Source organism: Populus nigra, chromosome 11 (genome assembly GCF_951802175.1).
Source record: "Populus nigra chromosome 11, ddPopNigr1.1, whole genome shotgun sequence".
Classification (NCBI taxonomy): domain Eukaryota; kingdom Viridiplantae; phylum Streptophyta; class Magnoliopsida; order Malpighiales; family Salicaceae; genus Populus; species Populus nigra.
Window position 1 is genome coordinate 7635051 of NC_084862.1, and position 21469 is coordinate 7656519.

The window sequence follows — 21469 nt, forward strand, 5'->3', positions numbered from 1 at the left end:
ACCTTTTTCCAATCCTTTTTTAGGGGGTCTAGATGTAGACTTTAATATCTATGGGGTGTAAAATTACATGATAAAGTACACCTTCAGTTATTAAAGATACAAGGTGTAAAAATGCGATGTTAAAATTCAGAATTTAGAATGGTTAGGATTTAACCCAATAAGGTAGAGACTTTCTCATGAAGAGAGATCTGCCTTAAACCTTAGGAAAGACCAGCAAATAGAAACCCAGCCTAGAAAAACAATCAAACAACAATGTAGCTTACTTTAGGTAGGGTGTACTAGGGGTAACGCCTCTTCCCCTTGCACAACCAGTTCCTTACCTAAACTCTCACAGACCATAGGTTCTTAGTGACCATAATACTAGGTGGCACCTCCTAAACATTAATCATAATTTTAGAATTAAATCCAAAAAACCTTCCCAACACACAACACCTCACAACAAGAGGCACAACAAAAAGCCTTCGCCGTCGCCAGACAACGTCGCGTCGACGCTCGCGCACCCGCTATAAGTTAGATTACCAATTCACATATAGATGAAACTTAAACCTATTCTTTGGTTACCTTTAGGACATGAGGTATACAACCATGTTTTTTCTTCTTCTATTATGCAGTGTTAAAGTTGACAGACCATTCTTGATGTTTTCAAATAGGTTAGTGTCAGCTTCTAACAAGGCTAAACTGTTAACGGTCCTTTGTGGATTTCCTAGTTGAATATGAGACACTACAACATCGTGAGGAGAATTGTCTAAACTTGAAAAATGCATTAACTTCAACACTTAATGTTACTAGGACAACCAATGAAGTCACCAAGCTAAGGGCTATTTTGAGAGGTTAAACATGAAAGACAAAAGTTTATTTAGTGAATGTTAGGACGTTATAGCTAATCTGTTACGAGTCCTTGTACAAGATGATGCTATCAAAACCATGGTTCTGTATTGGAAAATGAATTTGTGGTAATTTACATAGACCTAACTCCTACAATGGAGAAATATCAAGCCTTGTTAGAATTTCCAAAGTGACTATACTGAAACTATACATATATCCAAGTGATGAAACACCACATCTCCTAGAAGTTCAATTAGGCTTGCAAGCTACTAAGTTGAAGGCTAACATTAGAGACAAAGCTAAGGGGTGGCTTTAGTCACAATAGAAACCAAGATTTTACACACACACATACTCAAACTTGAAGTGCACGAGGATAGCTTTGAAACAAACAATGCTTTTTTCTTTTAAATTTTAAACTCAAATTGTTAATTCCATATTATTAGTTATTTCAAAAACCATTCAAAGCTTTAAACTACATCATAACAAATGAGACTGGTATAATAATACTTAGCTTTTACATATCTTGATCGTAAGCCATTTACGGCCTATAATGCTAGCATTTTCCCTATATATGATATAAGAGAGGAATAACATCAATGACTTTCATTGTCATCAATGGACTGATATGACCTTTGAGAAATAGAAGAGCACGTATCATGAGTTGTAAATATTGGGTTAAAATTTAAAGTCAATCATAGAGTTCGAGAATCTCTTGCGATACAGGCAAGCAAATACAACATGAATTTTGTTAGTTGTTGTCTTTTTTTATCTTGTAGACTTTCTATTTGAAAAAGATTTTTTTTGCTAACAATGCAAGGATATTTAACAACTAATTTTGAGAGATTTTATAATTATACAAGACTCTTATTAGCATAAATAAAGTTTTCATTATATGGTAAGGATTATTTAATAAAATCCTAGCTACAAAAGAAAACCTTATAGACAGCAATAAAAGGAAATCAACCTCATTATTATTTTTTCATTTTTTGCTAGGATTTCCTAACATAGTTTATTATGTGCAACTACGATAAGTAATTAAATTCAAAAGTTTTCATACTTGGAGAGGGCATTATTTGTTATTTGTTGTCTTTTATCTATTTGAAGAAGATTCTTGTTATAATAGGAATCCAAAGCGTTATGTAGTTCTTTTTATATATGTTTTGGCATTTTTCCTCAGTTATTGATTTTTTTTTTATTTTTAATTTAATCCTTCCACTTTGTGTTAATTGGGATTTAAAGTTGATAATTTATTTTAATTTGCATTTTATTTACTTATCTTAGTATCAAAAAATACTCCAACATCAAGTTGGTACTCGATTTTGTAAGATATTGTTAAATTCTTTACTTTTCTAAAGATTGAGTCAAGTAAAAGGATCCCCCACACATACCTATATGATGACAAAGTGATGATATATATATTAAATGTTCATAATTCTAATAAATGACAGACTTATGGAACTACCATAATTTCTAAACATGAATCTCAGTGCACTAGATTACAAGATAAACAATTTCTTTTAGAAGAATTCTATATTTAATGGGAAGAAGTTTCTGATCTAGTTACATTTCTCTAGTAGTTGCAATATAACAGTAAACACACATTTGAAAATCTTTGCCACAGACGCTGCATAGAAATGCCCTAATCCATGTTTTTTTAGAGGGAAAGTTAAGGGACCCTAGAACAAAAGCTCGTTAAGTGCATTGTTTTCTTGGATAGCAATGCAAGAGATAAATTTGACTATTAACACATAAAAAGGGAATAATCCTTCAGTCCATAAATTTAAAATACTCATCACTCAATATATTATATAGTAGACACACAACAAATAAATAAGATAACATATATAAAAAAATAATCACAATGAAAAAATAATTTACAAACACAATTAACTTTCGAACTGAAATGGGCTAGGTGTATGGGGTTGCGCTATCCAAGTTTTGGATAAGGAAATCCTTACAGACCAAACACACTCTCTTATCAGTCCCGCAAAATACACTTTTCAAGCATATAATAGCCAAGCCCCTCCCTCTTTTCCCTAATGAATGGAGCAATTCAACAAGTTAACCTACAAAACATAAGATATTAATGATAATGTTTCCTTGTCGAGAAAAGAACACATAAGATAATCAGGAAACCCTCTTCTTTGAAGAAACCCAATTGCCATTACCCCAATCTAAGTGAACCCTTAAACTTGGAACATGGTAAACAAATCAAAACAATATTACCAATGGGATACCCGATACATGATATTCCTGAAAATAGAACACCACCAGAAAAAAAAAACAATAGATTAAACCAAACAACAAAGCTGAGCAACAAAAAACAAATCCAGAAATGCTCTTAAACTGCAGATAAAATAAAAGATTATTAGCCATAATGGATAACCAAAATCCATAAAGTAATGGTATAACAATACCTTTTCTAACTGACAACAGAGATAATGATTATTAGAGGCCTCTTGACAAGATTTATGAAGATTATGCTCTAGTGCAGTGACTTTTGCACGTAAAGATGTGAACTCCTATTAAATCGAGTTGAAAAGAAGAAGGATTAGAAATTTATTGTCAAAACATGTTGTGCTTCGAGGAAATCATTCCACAAATTGCAACGACAAAAACAAAAGCAACAATAAAATCTAACAAATTACAGGAATTTTACAAACATGAACAATTTAAAACTAAATCACCGAACTGATACCTCTAAAGATGAGCAATCACCATTTTAGAAGTGCTCTTTGGGCCAGCTATCCTATGTAATGAATATATGTCATTCTAGACAAATTTATAGAGACCACATGCGTACAACTCTCAACATTAAGTTGCAGAGTAGCAGTTCAATATGTATGACAAACATTTCCAGTTGTGGTCTTTTAATGGCCTTTGCACCCAAATTATAATGGGTTTAGACAACAAATTTAGTTCCTTAGAATCAATTACAAAAATTTATCAATGCAATAAGCAACAATGAGTTCCAAAACGAAACTTGCCACCTAAAGATCCATGAGAACAATGATAAATGGCCTCCAAACCAAATTCAATTCAAGCATAACAAAAAATAATATTCATAACTATTTTCATGATGTCATTTACAAGTCACTACAATCTCTTCTCATGATTATGATAGTAAACATTAAATGATGTCCATTTCCTTGTTGGTTACAAATGGTTGATGATATCCAAAAACATTGATCAATAAGTTGTGATTAAGTTGGAAAGAGTGCAATTAAGGCATCATGTTACATAATATCCTTTTTTTATTTCTATCTCCTTGTTTCTGCAAAAAAATAAACACATATAACATAGCAACAACATATTCATACCTTCATTTTACACTACCAGGAGATGGTGCACGCGTCGTCCAAAGTGTGGAGCGTCGTCCACGCGCCAACAACTTTTTGCATTTAAAAATCATGAATTAAATGGTAAATTACGTTACAACCATCAACCAAACCAATAATTACAAAAAAAAAATAGTGAGAAAAAGACACCAAAACCCTTGTTTCAATGGCATAATATTTATGTCCTTAAAGTTACATACGTAATCTTATTATATTCTAAAAAAGAAAAAGACAACACCCTTGCCTTACAATGCTAGTTTTTTTTTTATTCCAGGGGTATTTTCGTTCTTTTACTATTCATAAATATATTGAATGGACAGAAATACCCCCAGACAAATCCATAATGACTGATTATTGTATGAAAAGATAAAAATACCCTTGGCTTAAAGGCAAACAATATATCATTGACTAAATACATGCATACTTCATATATATGTATTCCTATTTTTTGTTGAATATTGAATAATAGTTGAATAATGGATACCCAAAACCCGATCCGTCAATATCTATTATCATCCCTAATTTCAAGCTTAAATTACACACCTTCACAATTGAGCTTTAATAGGTGAGAGATTGAGCTTGATCTTAATTTTCTAATCACATGCGTTAGAAAGGGCCTAATAAATACTTTACAATACTAGGGTAGAAGCATGAACACTAATCAGACTAAGATAATGAATTCTCTGATGCATTTACCAGAACTACATGACCAGCCATAATCAGTTAACTAAACATATTTGCATGCGTTTCTTATTTCCTTTAATTATCAATAATTACCCACTACCTCTATTATTATGGATTACGTCTGCTTCTTTTTTTTCTTTATTTGTCAATAATTGCCCACTTTCTCTTGATTTATGAACAAGTGGTGGAACATGGGTGTTGGTTTATGTAACAGATAGTTAGTCGTTTAATCTTTCAATTTCAGTTATTTGTAATTCGATTATTTAAAGCCTGATTTTGACTAATAGAAGCAGTTTAGTTTTATGAAGTTTTTGTTCATTATTTGGAGAGATTCCAAGTGAGCTTTCAGATATTAGTGAGATTCTAATTTTCTGAGGGCTACGCTATTTGTGTCTATAGTGTCATCATTCTCATAAGCTAGAAAATAAGTGGTAACCTCCTTGAGGGCATGTTAGGGTGACCATGGTCTCTCACCCTCTTAGCCAAAACTCTAGGCACTTATTTCATGATTGCACAAAGAGTCCGGTGTATATATATGTGCCTTGTTGAGATGGTTAATACAAGAAAAAAAATAAAGTGTCAAAGAAAATAGGAGAAAGATAGAAAGTTTTCAAATCAAAGACAGTTGAGATGGTTACCATGTTTTTTAGAGTAAAAAAGAAAAATCAAGCAACCTGCAAGAAAAGCCAGGGTCAAGAACATAAAATGAATGCATGGAAAAGGATGGCAAATTTTGGAATCTAAAACAGATCAAGGATATTAGGGTTAAGGAAAATTAAAGCTAAACAGAGATGGATGTTCATCCAAGCATCACAATTGACCAAATGCCCATTGTAAGTTTCTCCGTTTTTCAATTCCACCAACTGTTACAGCATACAACCACCATGAATTACAAGTTGCATAAAAAAAACAAAAAAGAGCGTAAAACAAAGCCTACAAATTTGCTGAAATTCTGGATTCATAAGGTCAAATGACACGACAAGAAAAACAGACATCTCTTTCTTACCATTGGGTGGCCTTGAGTAGTCTTGAGTAAAGAAAGAGGAAGTTGCAGTTAACACAACAAAAATAAAAATTAAGTGTCAAAGAAAACAGGAGAAAGAAAGTTTTCAAATCAAAGACAGTTGAGATGGTTACCATGTTTTTTAGATCCAAAAAGAAAAATAAAGCAACCTGCAAGAAAAGCTGGGGTCAAGAACATAAAATGAAAGCATGGAAAGGGATGGCAAATTTTGAAATCTAAAACAGATCAAGGATATTAGGGTTCAGAAAAATTAAAGCTAAACGGAGATGGATGTTCATCCAAGCATAACAATTGACCAAATGCCCATAGTAAGTCTTCATTTTTCCATTCCACCAACTGTTACATCATACAACCACCATGAATTACAAGCTGCATAAAAAAATTTGAAAAAGATCATAAAACAAAGTCTACAAATTTGCAGAAAATTCTAGATTCATATGGTCAAATGACACGACAAGAAAAACAGAGATCTCTTTCTTACCATTGGGTGGCCTTGAGCAGTCCTAAGAAAAGAAAGAGGAAGCTGCATTTAACAAAAGAAGAAAAAAATTAAGTGTCAAAGAAAACAGGAGAAAGACAGAAAGTTTTCAAATCAAAGACAGTTGAGATGGTTACCATGTTTTTTAGAGCCAAAAAGAAAAATCAAGCAACCTGCAAAAAAAACTAGGGTCAAGAACATAAAATGAACGCATGGAAAGGGACGGGAAATTTTGGAATCTAAAACAGATCAAGGATATTAGGGTTAAAGAAAATTAAAGATAAACGGAGATGGATGTTCATCCAAGCATCACAATTGACCAAATGCCCATTGTAAGTCTTTCATTTTTTCAATTCCACCAACCCTTACAGCATACAACCACCATGAATTACAAGCTGCATAAAAAAATGGAAAAGGCCGTTAAACAAAGTCTACAAATTTGCTGAAAATTCTGGATTCATATGGTCAAATGACACTACAAGAAAAACAGACATCTCTTTCTTACTATTGGGTGGCCTTGAGCAGTCTTGAGTAAAGAAAGAGGAAGCTGTAGCTAACACAAGAAAAATAAAATTAAGAGTGTCAAAGAAAACAGGAGAAAGATAGAAAGATTTCAAATCAAAGACAGTTGAGATGGTTACTATGGTTTTTAGAGCAAAAATAAAAATCGAGCAACCTGCAAGAAAAGCCAGGGTCAAGAACATAAAATGAACGCATGGAAAGGGATGGCAAATTTTGAAATCTAAAACAAGTTAAGGATATTAGAGTTAAAGAAAATTAAAGCTAAAAAGAGATGGATGTTCATCCAAGCATCACAATTGACCAAATGCCTATTGTAAGTCTCTCCGTTTTTCAATTCCACCAACTGTTACATCATACAACCACCATGAATTACAAGCTGCATAAAAAAAATGATAAAGGTCGTAAAACAAAGTCTACAAATTTGCACAAAAATCTGGATTCATAAGGTAAAATGACACGAGAAGAAAAACAGACATCTCTTTCTTACCATTGGGTGGCCTGAGCAGTCTTGAGGAAAGAAAGAGGAAGTTGCAGTTAACACAAGAAAAATAAAATTAAAAGTGTCAAAGAAAACAGGAGAAAGATAGAAAGTTTTCAAATCAAAGACAGTTAAGATGGTTACCATGTTTTTTGGAGCAAAAAAGAAAAATCAAGCAACCTGCAAGAAAAGCCAGTGTCAAGAACATAAAATGAACGCATGGAAAGGGATGGGAAATTTTGGAATCTAAAACAGATCAAGGATATTAGGGTTTAAGAAAATTAAAGATAAACGGAGATGGATGTTCATCCAAGCATCACAATTGACCAAATGCCCATTGTAAGTTTCTCCGTTTTTCAATTCCACCAACTGTTACAGCATACAACCACTATGAATTAAAAGCTGCATAAAAAAAATGATAAAGGTCGTAAAACAAAGTCTACAAATTTGCAGAAAATTCTGGTTTCATATGGTCGAATGACACGACAAGAAAAACAGACATCTCTTTCTTACCATTGGGTGGCCTTGAGCAGTCTTCAGTAAAGAAAGAGGGAGCAGCAGTTAACACAAGAAAAATCAAGCAACCTGCAAGAAAAGCCAGGGTCAAGAACATAAAATGAACGCATGGAAAGGGAGGGGAAATTTTGGATTCTAAAACAGATTAAGGATATTAGCGTTAAAGAAAATTAAAGCTAAACGGAGATGGATGTTCATCCAAGCATCACAATTGACCAAATGCCCATTGTAAGTCTCTCCGTTTTTCAATTCCACCAACTATTACAGCGTACAACCACCATGAATTACAAGCTGCAAAAAAAAATGGAAAAGGCCGTAAAACAAAGTCTACAAACTTGCAGAAAATTCTGGATTCATATGGTCAAATGACACAACAAGAAAAACAGACATCTCTTTCTTACCATTAGGTGGCCTTGAGCAGTCTTGATTAAAGAAATAAGAAGCTGTAGATTAGTTGTGAAATTAGTCTCTAGAATCCATCTGAAATAAGTTGCTCGAAAGACATACTGATATGAAGTACATCATTTAAACGATAAAGTGTCCATGGCAGAAGGTCAAGAGTGCTAGTGATTATGCCATATCGTCTAGCAGACTGGGAACACAGTATAAGAGAGAATATTTAACATAATAGAATAGAATAGGTAAATTACTTGCGTGATGTCACGGGTTGTTATAGGAATGATGCAAGAAGCCAAGTGAGGATTACTTGAACTAATCCAAAAAGCCGAGCAGACAAAGAACATAGTAAAAATGGGAAAAGAAAAATCAACAGTGTTTGGGCAAAATGTGCAACCATACGGAGAACCTCTCTATTAAGATGACTTAACAATTGAAAAGGTTAGAGCACAAAACATTCAAATCAATAATCATGGTTGCCATCCAAGTACATTAGTGACTAAAAGTGATGTAACAAAATGAGCTGTGAGGAATAGAAGCAAAAGAGCTTAATGGGGTTCCTAAAGGTAAACAATGTTGGAACGCTATGAATGTTGCGCAGGTGTACTCACCAAAAGATCCCAAACTCATCATTTGGCCTTAACTACTCAAATGCACTCAGGTCATATATTCTCTCAAGATAAAAATTAAATAAATCAATGGTTGCATGTAGAAAGTGACACAATGAAAATGTAAATGAACCAACACAATTGTGCAGAAACCATCCATCACAAAGGCATCTCCAATGGAAATGAATTCATTAGATAAGGCATCTATAAGGGAACCCATTCAATCCACCATGCATAATAAAGTAGAAAAACAGTCATTGCATGAATATAATGGAAACTAGTTTTGTTAAAAATAAAGGCAGTCACCAAATCAATTATATTCTCAACTGATTTCTCCAATAGGTGTAGTCAAGTTACAGGAGCAACAATTTTTTCCTAATTGAATAATGCTCATAATGCTTTCCAACATCGATTACAGAAACGCTAATAAGAGCATCGCACAGTCACACTATGAAGAGTCATCAAAATTTAAAAACAAACTATCATTGCCAATAGAACACGTAAGAGCCTTATTGGCAGCCTAGAAAAGCATGAAAATGATCTGGAAGAAAATTATAAGCAGCAGCATGTGTTAACACAAAACATGGGCATAAAGGGCAAATTATGTGAATTATGTGCATCTATTGATAAAAATAACACTCATAATCCTTACCAGCACCCATTAAAGAAACGCTAATAAGAGCATCGCACAATCACAGTATAAAGACACATCCAAGGTTTAAAAACAAACTATCATTGCCAGCAAAACATATAACAGCCTTATTGGCATCCTAGGAAAGCACGACAAAGATTTAGGAAAATATAACGGGCAGGAGCATGTGTTAACACAAAACATAAGCATAAAGAGCAAACACGTGAACGATGTGCATCTCTATTGATAAAATAATTGTGTCGTCATTCTGAACAGATGAAACAACAAACAAAATTGAAATGCTGATTAAAATCACGCATATCAAAACAAAAGACTGCAACGCAAGCTTACCAAAGGATTTAAGGAAAACAAAAACAAAATATCACCCAACAATTAGTGAAGAAAAGAAACCTAGAAATCCACAAGAAGCTTTCTTGAATCTACAAGGAAAGTAGAAGTCGACATATCCACAAGAGTAAGGAAACATGCAAAAAATCAAATTTCACTCGACAAGCATCTAGCATTACGACTCGAAAAAATGGGTGCCTATTCAGGTCCCCAAATCCTACACTAGGTCATACCAAAGTAGGAAATAAAATACCCAAATAATTCTTAAATAATTGTGTTCTCTAGACCATGTTTTATTATTATCTATCATCTCAGCTATATGAATTAGTTTAATGTGAGGGAAATTTTCAGCTGAAATCATAGCTTATGTAATAATATGTAGAAACTTAGTTGAGGAGATACCTTACATTTTAGCTTATTCTAAGCTACACCCTTGTAGTATTCAAGAAGTGTGTTGATGACAAGATAATACAAGAGAATTTCTAAAATGCTTTCTGTTTCTTTCACTAAGAGAGTTACACCCACCCACACACACACACACACACAACAAGAATGATCAAATCCCTTAATTTTAGGGTCTAATAAACATAATCAGATCCTTTAATCCTAGGCCTAAACAATAATGAAAATCTGAGAGAGATAATAATGGGATATACAGCTATGAAAGAAGAATAATCAGCGATATAAGCATGCAGCCATTGCAGGAGTCATATCAACATCACTGACAATTTAGCTCATGTAAATTTTTAAAAAGCATCTACATTTATAGACAAGCATTCAGGCATAAACAATGCTCCACGAGTATCCAAGAACATGTCGATCAAATAATTTAAGTTACAACTATCACATCAAGGAAAAAGGCTATATGTAGGTACTTTATAGCCTTGCTTGATTTTACACGTGGGACTAAGTGACCACAATTATCAAATTGAAACTTTTTCTCACAACTATCCATCCATGGATTCCAAAAGCAATCAATAAAGAGTCGCACCAAAAACTTTCAACCCAAATTTGCAGAACAAGCTAATGAAAACATCAACAATCAATTAACATAACACGTAGAGATATATAGCACAGGTAATTACTGAGTTTTCAATCGTGAACTAGAGTGATCTTAGGAAGCTATACATGGTAAGCTAAATCTCCTTTTCTGTTTAAGAGAGTATGGTAAGCTAATTATAAACATGTATATAGTTAAGGCATCATAAACATGTACAAGGATCATCATGTAAAATAACATATAAGATTTTTATCGTAACTATCCATAATTTTGCAGACCACACCATCAATTTATGGACACATCCAAATCTCCACATATCACGGTTTAGGCAAATACTTAGAAGAATAATCAACGATATAAGCATGCAGCCCATTGCAGGAGTCATATCAACATCACTAACAATTTAGCTCATGTAAATTTTTAAAAAGCATCTATATTTATAGACAACCCCTCAGGCATAAACAATGCTCCACGAGTATCCAAGAACATGTCGATCAAATAATTTAAGTTACTTACAACCATCACATCAAGAAAAAAGGCTATATGTAGTTACTTTATAGCCTTGCTTGATTTTACACGTGGGATTAATCGACCACAATTATCAAATTAAAACTTTTTCTAACAATTATCCATCCATGGATTCCAAAAGCAATCAATAAAGAGTCGCACCAAAAACTTTCAACCCAAATTTGCAGAACAAGCTAATGAAAACATCAACAATCAATTAACAAAACACGTAGAGACATATAGCACAACTAATTACTGAGTTTTCAATCGTGTACTAGAGTGATCTTAGAAAGCTATAAATGGTAAGCTAAATCTCCTTTTCTATTTACGAGATATATATAGCCAGCATGATAAGCTAATTATAAACATGTATATAGTTAAGGCATCATAAACATGTATAAGGATCATCATGTAAAATAACATATAAGATTTTTATCGTAACTATCCATAATTTTGCGGACCACACCATCAATTTATGGACACATCCAAATCTCCGAATATAACGGTTTAGGTAAACACCTAGAAGAATAAGAAGAATAATCAACGATATAAGCATGCAGCCCATTGTAGGAGTCATATCAACATCACTAACAATTTAGCTCATGTAAATTTTTAAAAAGCATCTACATTTATAGACAACCCCTCAGACATTAACAATGCTCCACGAGTATCCAATAACATGTCGATCAAATAATTTAAGTTACTTACAACCATCACATCAAGGAAAAAGGCTATATGTAGGTACTTTATAGCCTTGCTTGCTTTTACACGTGGGACTAATCGACCACAATTATCAAATTGAAACTTTTTCTCACAACTATCCATCTATGGATTCCAAAAGCAATCAACAAAGAGTCGCACCAAAAACTTTCAACCCAAATTTGCAGAACAAGCTAATGAAAACATCAACAATCAATTAACAAAACACGTAGAGATACATAGCACAGGTAATTACTGAGTTTTCAATCGTGAACTAGAGTGATCTTAGGAAGCTATACATGGTAAGCTAAATCTCCTTTTCTATTTAAGAGAGTATATATAGCAAGTATGGTAAGCTAATTATAAACATGTATATAGTTAAGACATCATAAACATGTATAAGGATCATCATGTAAAATAACATATAAGATTTTTATCGTAACTATCCATAATTTTGCAGACCACACCATCAATTTATGGACACATCCAAATCTCCACATATCATGGTTTAGGCAAATACTTAGAAGAATAAGAAGAATAATCAACGATATAAGCATGCAGCCTATTGCACGAGTCATATCAACATCACTAACAATTTAGCTCATGTAAATTTTTAAAAAGCATCTACATTTATAGACAACCCCTCAGGCATAAACAATGCTCCACGAGTATCCAAGAACATGTCGATCAAATAATTTAAGTTACTTAAAACTATCACATCAAGGAAAAAGGCTATATGTAGGTACTTTATAGCCTTGCTTGCTTTTACACGTGGGACTAATCGACCACAATTATCAAATTGAAACTTTTTCTCACAACTATCCATCCATGGATTCCAAAAGCAATCAACAAAGAGTCGCACCAAAAACTTTCAACCCAAATTTGCAGAACAAGCTAATGAAAACATCAACAATCAATTAACAAAACACGTAGAGATATATAGCACAGGTAATTACTGAGTTTTCAATCGTGTGTAGACCAAAACTCAAAACTCAAATCAAAGTTTTTGTTGTATCAATACTATTTCGGTTAGAACAAGCTCGATGGAGAACTAACCTGCACAAATCCTAGGGGAAAAAAGTGGCTTGTCCTCATTTCAAAGCATTAAGGTGCCTAATTATTAGACTTGATATGTTATTATACCCAACCACCACATGAAATAAGTTGCTCAAAATACATATTGATATAAAGTGCATCATTCAAACGATAAAGTGACCAGGGCAGAAGGTCAAGAAACTGCTAGTGATTATGCCAGACCGTCTGGCAAATTGGGAACACAACTCTAAGAGAGAAAATATTTAACATTATACGTAAATTACCTATGTGATGTCACGGGTTGTTATAAGAATGATGCAAGAAGCCAAGTGAGGAATACCTGAACTAATCCGAGAAGCCAAGCAGACAAAGAACCTAGTAAAAATAGGAAAAGAAAAATCAATAGTGTTTAAGTCAAATGTGAAACCATATGGAGAAGCTTTCTATTAAGATGTCTTAACAATTGAAAAGGCTAGAGCACAAAAAATTTAGATCGATAATCATGGTTGCTATCTGATTATAGTAGTGATAAAAAGTGATGTAATAAAATGAATTATGAGGAATCTACAACGAAAGTAGAAGAGTTGATATCCACAAGAGTAAGGAAACAAGTAAAATTACAAAAAATCAAATTTCACTCGACAAGCATATAGTATTAAGACTCAAAAATATGTGTGCCTATATAGGTCCCCCAAACCCTACACTAGGTCAAATGAAAGCAGGTATAAATTCCCTTACAAATTAATTTAAGTAACAAAATATCCAAATAATTCTTAAATAATAATTTTATAATTACTTATTTGCAAATTCTTCATCTACTAGACTATGTTTTATTATTATCTACCATGTTATTTGTATGCATTAGTTTATTGAAAGTAGAGGATAAAAACCTAATGTGAGGCCCTATCAGCTGAAATTATAGCTTAGATAACAATGTGGAAAATTTTAGTTGAGGAGATACCTTACATTTTAGCATAGCACACGTTAAATCATAGCATCATCCTGAAAGCAAGGCACATGTTAAATAAAAGCATTCAACATTCTTTATCCCCAAAAAATAATTAGCATTTTTCTCTTTGCTAGAGTTTGATACCTTGGCTTGGATATGTCCTGAAATTCTCTCTAGCAGGTCTTTCACATCAAGCTCACGCTCAGTCTGCTTTTTTAGTGCTTATGTTTGTCGTTGAAGTAAAGATAAGTAAATTATTGTTTTAAATATAGTAAATCAATTATAGGATTGATTATTGTTCTAAATAGAGTAAGTCAACTATAGGGCTGTCAGTTATAGGGCTGATTGCAGGGCTGATTTATATACATTCAATTATAGCTTGATTCTAGGGATTTAGATTAATCCTAGACCTGTATATATACATACTGTACTCATGCATCAAGAATGAGAGAAATATCATTTTCATACTCACAAAACTACAATTATAATCCCACGTTAAAAACAATAAGTAAAACAGAAGATATTTAAACATTAAAATCCAGTACCATAGTACCTCGTCACTTGCCTCAAGTTCAGCTTGCCTTTTCTGGAGTGCCTCGTCACTTACCTCATGTTGATCTAGTGCCTTCTTGTTCATATGGCTGAACTGCTGAAGTTGCTCATTGCACCAATGAAGCATTTTATGCAACTCTTTCACACTCCAGTTATACCTATATGTTCCAATAAAAGAGAGCATGTCACTTCTCAAAAGATGAATGCTTAAGTGGAAGCATAGAAACATCACCTATCTCAGTAAGTACCGAGTACATGTGGGGGCAAGACCAAAACATCATCGCCTAGGATTTCATTAAAGATATCGGCTGGCAAATCCGATAAATAGATTTCAAACATTAATTACAAGACACAATAGTTTAACAATACATTAAAAGCCAAGAACAAAAAACTGAAGCTAAGACTAGTCATTTATCACGTGAAGAAACAATAAAGCAAATTCACAGTTCAAAGTTCTTGTGTTGTGACTATAAGTCTATCCATCCTATCTTACAAGCCACTCTAGAAACACCTAGAAGAATAGCCATGAATTACAAGATGCATAAAAAAATGGAAAAGTTTGTAAAATATAGTCTACAAATTTGTAGAAAATTCTAGATTCACATGGTCAAATGACACGACAAGAAAAATAGACATCTCTTTCTTACCATTGGGTGGCCTTGAGCAGTCTTGAGCAAAGAAAGAGGAAGCTGCAGCTAACACAAGAAAAATAAAATTAAGAGTGTCAAAGAAAACAGGAGAAAGATAGAAAGTTTTCAAATAAAAGACAGTTGAGATGGTAACCATGTTTTTTGGAGCCAAAAATAAAAATCAAGCAACTTGCAAGAAAAGCCAGGGTCAAGAACATAAAATGAAGGCATGGAAAGGGATGGGAAATTTTGGAATCTAAAACAGATCAAGGATATTAGGGTTAAAGAAAATTAAAGCTAAACAAAGATGGATGTTCATCCAAGTATCACAATTGACCAAATGCCCATTGTAAGTCTCTCCTTCTTTCAGTTCCACCAACTCTTACAACATACAACCACCATGAATTACAAACTGCATAAAAAAAAAAGAAAAAGGCCGTAAAACAAAGTCTACAAATTTGCCGAAAATTCTGGATTCATATGGTCAAATGACACGGCAAGAAAAACATACATCTTTCTCTTACCATTGGGTGGCCTTGAGCAGTCTTGAGTAAAGAAAGAGGAAGCTGCAGTTAACACAAGAAAAATAAAATTAAGAGTGTCAAAGAACACAGGAGAAAGATAGAAAGTTTTCAAATCAAAGACACTTGAGATGGTTACCAAGTTTTTTAGAGCCAAAAAGAAAAATCAAGCAACCTGCAAGAAAAGCCAGGGTCAAGAACATAAAATGAAAGCATGGAAAGGGATGGCAAGTTTTGGAATCTAAAACAGATCAAGGATATTAGGGTTAAGGAAAATTAAAGCTAAACGGAGATGGATGTTCAACCAAGCATCACAATTGACCAAATGCCCATCGTAAGCCTCTCTGTTTTTCAATTCCACCAACGGTTACAACATACAACCACCATTACAAGCTGCATAAAAAAAATGGAAAAAGCTGTAAAACAAAGTCTACAAATTTGCAGAAAATTCTGGACTCATATGGTCAAATGACACGACAAGAAAAACGGACATCTCTTTCTTACCATTGCGTGGCCTTGAGCAGTTTTGAATAAAGAAAGAGGAAGGTGCAGTTAACACAAGAAAAAAAAAATTAAGTATGTCAAAGAAAACTAGAGAAAGAAAGTTTTCAAATCAAAGAAATAGGAAGCAACAGTTAACAGAAGAAAAAAAAATTAAGTGTCAAAGAAAACAGGAGAAAGATAGAAAGTTTTCAAATCAAAGACAGTTGAGATGGTTACATGTTTTTTAGAGCAAAAAAGAAAAATCAAGCAACCTGCAAGAAAAGCCAAGGTCACGAACATAAAATGAACGCATGGAAAGGGATGGGAAATTTTGGAATCTAAAACAGATCAAGGATATTAGGGTTAAAGAAAATTAAAGCTAAACAGAGATGGATGTTCATCCAAGCATCACAATTGACCAAATGTCCATCGTAAGTCTCTCCGTTTTTCAATTCCACCAACTGTTACAGCATACAACCACTATGAATTAAAAGCTGCATAAAAAAAATGATAAAGGCCGTAAAACAAAGTCTACAAATTTGCAGAAAATTCTGGATTCATATGGTCAAATGACATGACAAGAAAAACAGACATCTGTTTCTTACCATTGGGTGGCCTTGAGCAGTCTTGAGCAAACAAAGAGGAAGCTGCAGTTAACACAAGAAAAAAAAAATTAAAGGTGTCAAAGAAAACAGGAGAAAGATAGAAAGTTTTCAAATCAAAGACAATTGAGATGTTTACCATGTTTTTTAGAGCCAAAAAGAAAAATCAAGCCATTTTGGAATCTAAAACAGATCAAGGATATTAGGGTTAAAGAAAATTAAAACGAAACGTAGATGGATGTTCATCCAAGCATCACAAATGACCAAATGCCCATTGTAAGTTTCTTCGTTTTTCAATTCCACCAACTGTTACAGCATACAACCACTATGAATTACAAGGTACATAAAAAAAATGATAAAGGCCGTAAAACAAAGTCTACAAATTTGCACAAAAATCTGGATTCATAAGGTAAAATGACACGACAAGAAAAACAGACATCTCTTTCTTACCATTGGGTGGCCTGAGCAGTCTTGAGGAAAGAAAGAGGAAGTTGCAGTTAACACAAGAAAAATAAAATTAAGAGTGTCAAAGAAAACAGGAGAAAGATAGAAAGTTTTCAAATCAAAGACAGTTGAGATGGTTACCATGTTTATTGGAGCAAAAAAGAAAAATCAAGCAACCTGCAAGAAAAGCCAGGGTCAAGAACATAAAATGAAAGCATGGAAAGGGATGGCCAATTTTGGAATCTAAAACAAATTAAGGATATTAGAGTTAAAGAAAATTAAAGCTAAACAGAGATGGATGTTCATCCAAGCATCACAATTGACCAAATGCCTATTGTAAGTCTTTCCGTTTTTCAATTCCACCAACTGTTACATCATACAACCACCATGAATTACAAGTTGCATAAAAAAAATGATAAAGGCCGTAAAACAAAGTCTACAAATTTGCACAAAAATCTGGATTCATAAGGTAAAATGACACGAGAAGAAAAACAGACATTTCTTTCTTACCATTGGGTGGCCTGAGAAGTCTTGAGGAAAGAAAGAGGAAGTTGCAGTTAACACAAGAAAAATAAAATTAAGAGTGTCAAAGAAAACAGGAGAAAGAAAGTTTTCAAATCAAAGACAGTTGAGATGGCTACCATGTTTTTTGGAGCAAAAAAGAAAAATCAAGCAACCTGCAAGAAAAGCCAGTGTCAAGAACATAAAATGAACGCATGGAAAGGGATGGGAAATTTTGGAATCTAAAACAGATCAAGGTAATTAGGGTTAAAGAAAATTAAAGCTAAACAGAGATGGATGTTCATCCAAGCATCACAATTGACCACATGCCCATCGTAAGTCTCTTCGATTTCAATTCCACCAACTGTTACAACATACAACCACCATTACAAGCTGCATAAAAAAATTGGAAAAGAGCACGAAAAAAAGTCCACAAATTTGCAGAAAATTCTGGATTCATATGGTCAAATGACACGACAAGAAAAACAGACATTTGTTTCTTACCATTGGGTGGCCTTGAGTAGTCTTGAGCAAAGAAAGAGGAAGCTTCAGGTAACATAAGAAAAAAAATTTAAGGGTGTCAAAGAAAACAGGAGAAAGATAGAAAGTTTTCAAATCAAAGACAATTGAGATGTTTACCATGTTTTTTAGAGCCAAAAAGAAAAATCAAGCCATTTTGGAATCTAAAACAGATCAAGGATATTAGGGTTAAAGAAAATTAAAGCTAAACGGAGATGGATGTTCATCCAAGCATCACAATTGACCAAATGCCCATTGTAAGTTTCTCCGTTTTTCAATTCCACCAACTGTTACAGCATACAACCACCATGAATTACAAGTTGCATAAAAAAAATGATAAAGGCCGTAAAACAAAGTCTACAAATTTGCAGAAAATTCTGGATTCATATGGTCAAATGACACTACAAGAAAAACAGATATTTCTTTCTTACCATTGGGTGGCCTTGAGCAGTTCTTGAGTAAAGAAAGAGGAAGCTGTAGCTAACACAAGAAAAATAAAATGAAGAGAGTCAAAGAAAACAGGAGAAAGATAGAAAGTTTTCAAATCAAAGACACTTGAGATGGTTACCCTATTTTTTAGAGCTAAAAAGAAAAATCAAGCAACCTGCAAGAAAAGCCAGGCTCAAGAACATAAAATGAAAGCATGGAAAGGGATGGCAAATTTTGAAATCTAAAACAGATCAAGGATATTAGGGTTAAGGAAAATTAAAGCTAAACGGAGATGGATGTTCAACCAAGCATCACAATTGACCAAATGCACATTGTAAGTTTCTCCGTTTTTCAATTCCACCAACTATTACATCATAGAACCACCATGAATTACAAGCTGCATAAAAAAAATGAAAAAGGCTGTAAAACAAAGTCTACAAATTTGCAGAAAATTCTGGATTCGTATGGTCAAATGAGACGACAAGAAAAACAGACATCTCTTTCTTACCATTGGGTGGCCTTGAGCAGTCTTGAGTAAATAAAGAGGAAGCTGCAGCTAACACAAGAAAAAAAAAATAAGTGTCAGAAAACAGGAGAAAGATAGAAAGTTTTGAAATCAAAGACAGTTGAGATGGTTACCATGTTTTTTAAAGCCAAAAATAAAAATCAAGCAACTTGCAAGAAAAGCCAGGGTCAAGAACATAAAATGAACGCATGGAAAGGGATGGGAAATTTTGGAATCTAAAACAGATCAAGGATATTAGGGTTAAAGAAAATTAAAGCTAAACAGAGATGGATGTTCATCTAAGCATCACAATATACCAAATGCCCATCGGAAGTCTATCCGTTTCTCAATTCCACCAACGGTTACAACATACAACCACCATGAATTAGAAGCTGCATAAAAAAATGGAAAAGAGCGTAAAACAAAGTATACAAATTTGCAGAAAATTCTGGATTCATCTGGTCAAATGACACGACAAGAAAAACAGACATCTCTTTCTTACCATTGGGTGGCCTTGAGCAGTCTTGAGTAAGGAAAGAGAAAGCTGCAGCTAACACAAGAAAAAAAAAAGTGTCAGAAAACATGAGAAAGATAGAAAGTTTTCAAATCAAAGACAGTTGAGATGGTTACCATGTTTTTTAGAGCCAAAAAGAAAAATCAAGCAACTTGCAAGGTATGGCAAATTTTGGAATCTAAAACAAATCAAGGATATTAGGGTTAGCGAAAATTAAAGCTAAACGGAGATGGATGTTCATCCAAGCATCACAATTGACCAAATGCCCATTGTAAGTTTCTCCGTTTTTCAATTCCACCATCTATTACATCATAGAACCACCATGAATTACAAGCTGCATAAAAAAAAAAAGGAAAAGGCTATAAAAGAAAGTCTACAAATTTGAAAAAAATTCTGGATTCATATGGTCAAATGACACGACAAGAAAAACAGACATCTCTTTCTTACTATTGGGTGGCCTTGAGCAGTCATGAGTAAAGAAATAGGAAGCAGCATTTAACACAAGAAAAAAAAAATTAAGAGTGTCAAAGAAAACTGCAGAAAGATAAAAAGTTTTCAAATCAAAGACAGTTGAGATGGTTACCATGTTTTTTAGAGCAAAACAGAAAAATCAAGCAACCTGCAAGAAAAGCCAGGGTCAAGAACATAAAATGAAAGCGTGTAAAGGGATGGCAAATTTTGGAATCTAAAATAGATCAAGGATATTAGATTTAAGGAAAATGAAAGCTAAACGGAGATGGATGTTCATCCAAGCATCACAATTGACCAAATGCCCATTGTAAGTCTCTGTTTTTCAATTCCACCAACTGTTACAGCATACAACCACGATGAATTACAAGCTGCATAAAAAAAATGATAAAGGCCGTAAAACAAAGTCTACAAATTTGCAGAAAATTCAGGAATCATATGGTCAAATGACACTACAAGGAAAACAGACATCTCTTTCTTACCATTGGGTGGCCTTGAGCAATCTTGAGTAAAGAAAGAGGAAGCTGCAGTTAACACAAGAAAAAAAAAATTAAGTATGTCAAAGAAAACAGGAGAAAGATAGAAAGTTTTCAAATCAAAGACAAATGAGATGGTTACCATGTTTTTTAGAGCCAAAAAGAAAAATCAAGCAACCTGCAAGAAAAGCCAGGGTCAAGAACATAAATTGAATGCAGGGAAAGGGATGGCAAATTTTGGAATCTAAAACAGATCAACGATATTAGGGTTAAAGAAAATTAAAGCTAAACGGAGATGGATGTTCATCCAAGCATCACAATTGAACAAATGCCCATTGTACTCTCCTTTTTATAATTCCATCAACTGTTACAGCATGCAACAACCATGAATTATAAGCTCCAGAAAAACAATGATAAAGGTCGTAAAACAAAGTCTACAAATTTGCAGAAACTTCTGGATTCATATGGTCAAATGACACGACAAGAAAAACAAACATCTCTTTCTTACCACTGGGTGGCCTTGAGCAGTGTTGAGTTAAGAAATAGGAAGCAGCAGTTAATACAAGAAAAAAAAATAAAGTGTCAAAGAAAATAGGAGAAAGATAGAAAGTTTTCAAATCAAAGACAGTTGAGATGGTTACCATGTTTTTTAGAGTAAAAAAGAAAAATCAAGCAACCTGCAAGAAAAGCCAGGGTCAAGAACATAAAATGAATGCATGGAAAGGGATGGCAAATTTTGGAATCTAAAACAGATCAAGGATATTAGGGTTAAGGAAAATTAAAGCTAA

The 21469-nt window shown here is 33.6% G+C and overlaps 3 long non-coding RNA genes across 3 annotated transcripts; all 3 read right to left on the reverse strand.

Annotated features, from left to right (window-relative positions):
* Positions 1-2649: 2649 nt before the first annotated feature.
* LOC133667944 (uncharacterized) lies at positions 2650-19774 on the reverse strand. The gene is made up of 14 exons (XR_009833595.1): positions 19726-19774; positions 18275-19615; positions 17911-18134; positions 17780-17799; positions 17411-17446; positions 15880-17295; positions 15744-15785; positions 15238-15631; positions 14183-14898; positions 14056-14091; positions 13430-13464; positions 4146-4216; positions 3243-3347; positions 2650-3078 (listed from the first exon to the last, which is right to left on the reverse strand). It is a non-coding gene; the product is annotated as an uncharacterized LOC133667944 (long non-coding RNA).
* On the reverse strand, positions 6246-7806 carry LOC133667945 (uncharacterized). The gene is made up of 3 exons (XR_009833596.1): positions 6855-7806; positions 6487-6744; positions 6246-6394 (listed from the first exon to the last, which is right to left on the reverse strand). It is a non-coding gene; the product is annotated as an uncharacterized LOC133667945 (long non-coding RNA).
* A 127-nt stretch (positions 19775-19901) lies between the features above and the next one.
* LOC133706265 (uncharacterized) lies at positions 19902-20838 on the reverse strand. The gene is made up of 3 exons (XR_009844480.1): positions 20688-20838; positions 20185-20543; positions 19902-20071 (listed from the first exon to the last, which is right to left on the reverse strand). It is a non-coding gene; the product is annotated as an uncharacterized LOC133706265 (long non-coding RNA).
* Between the last annotated feature and the right edge of the window lie 631 nt (positions 20839-21469).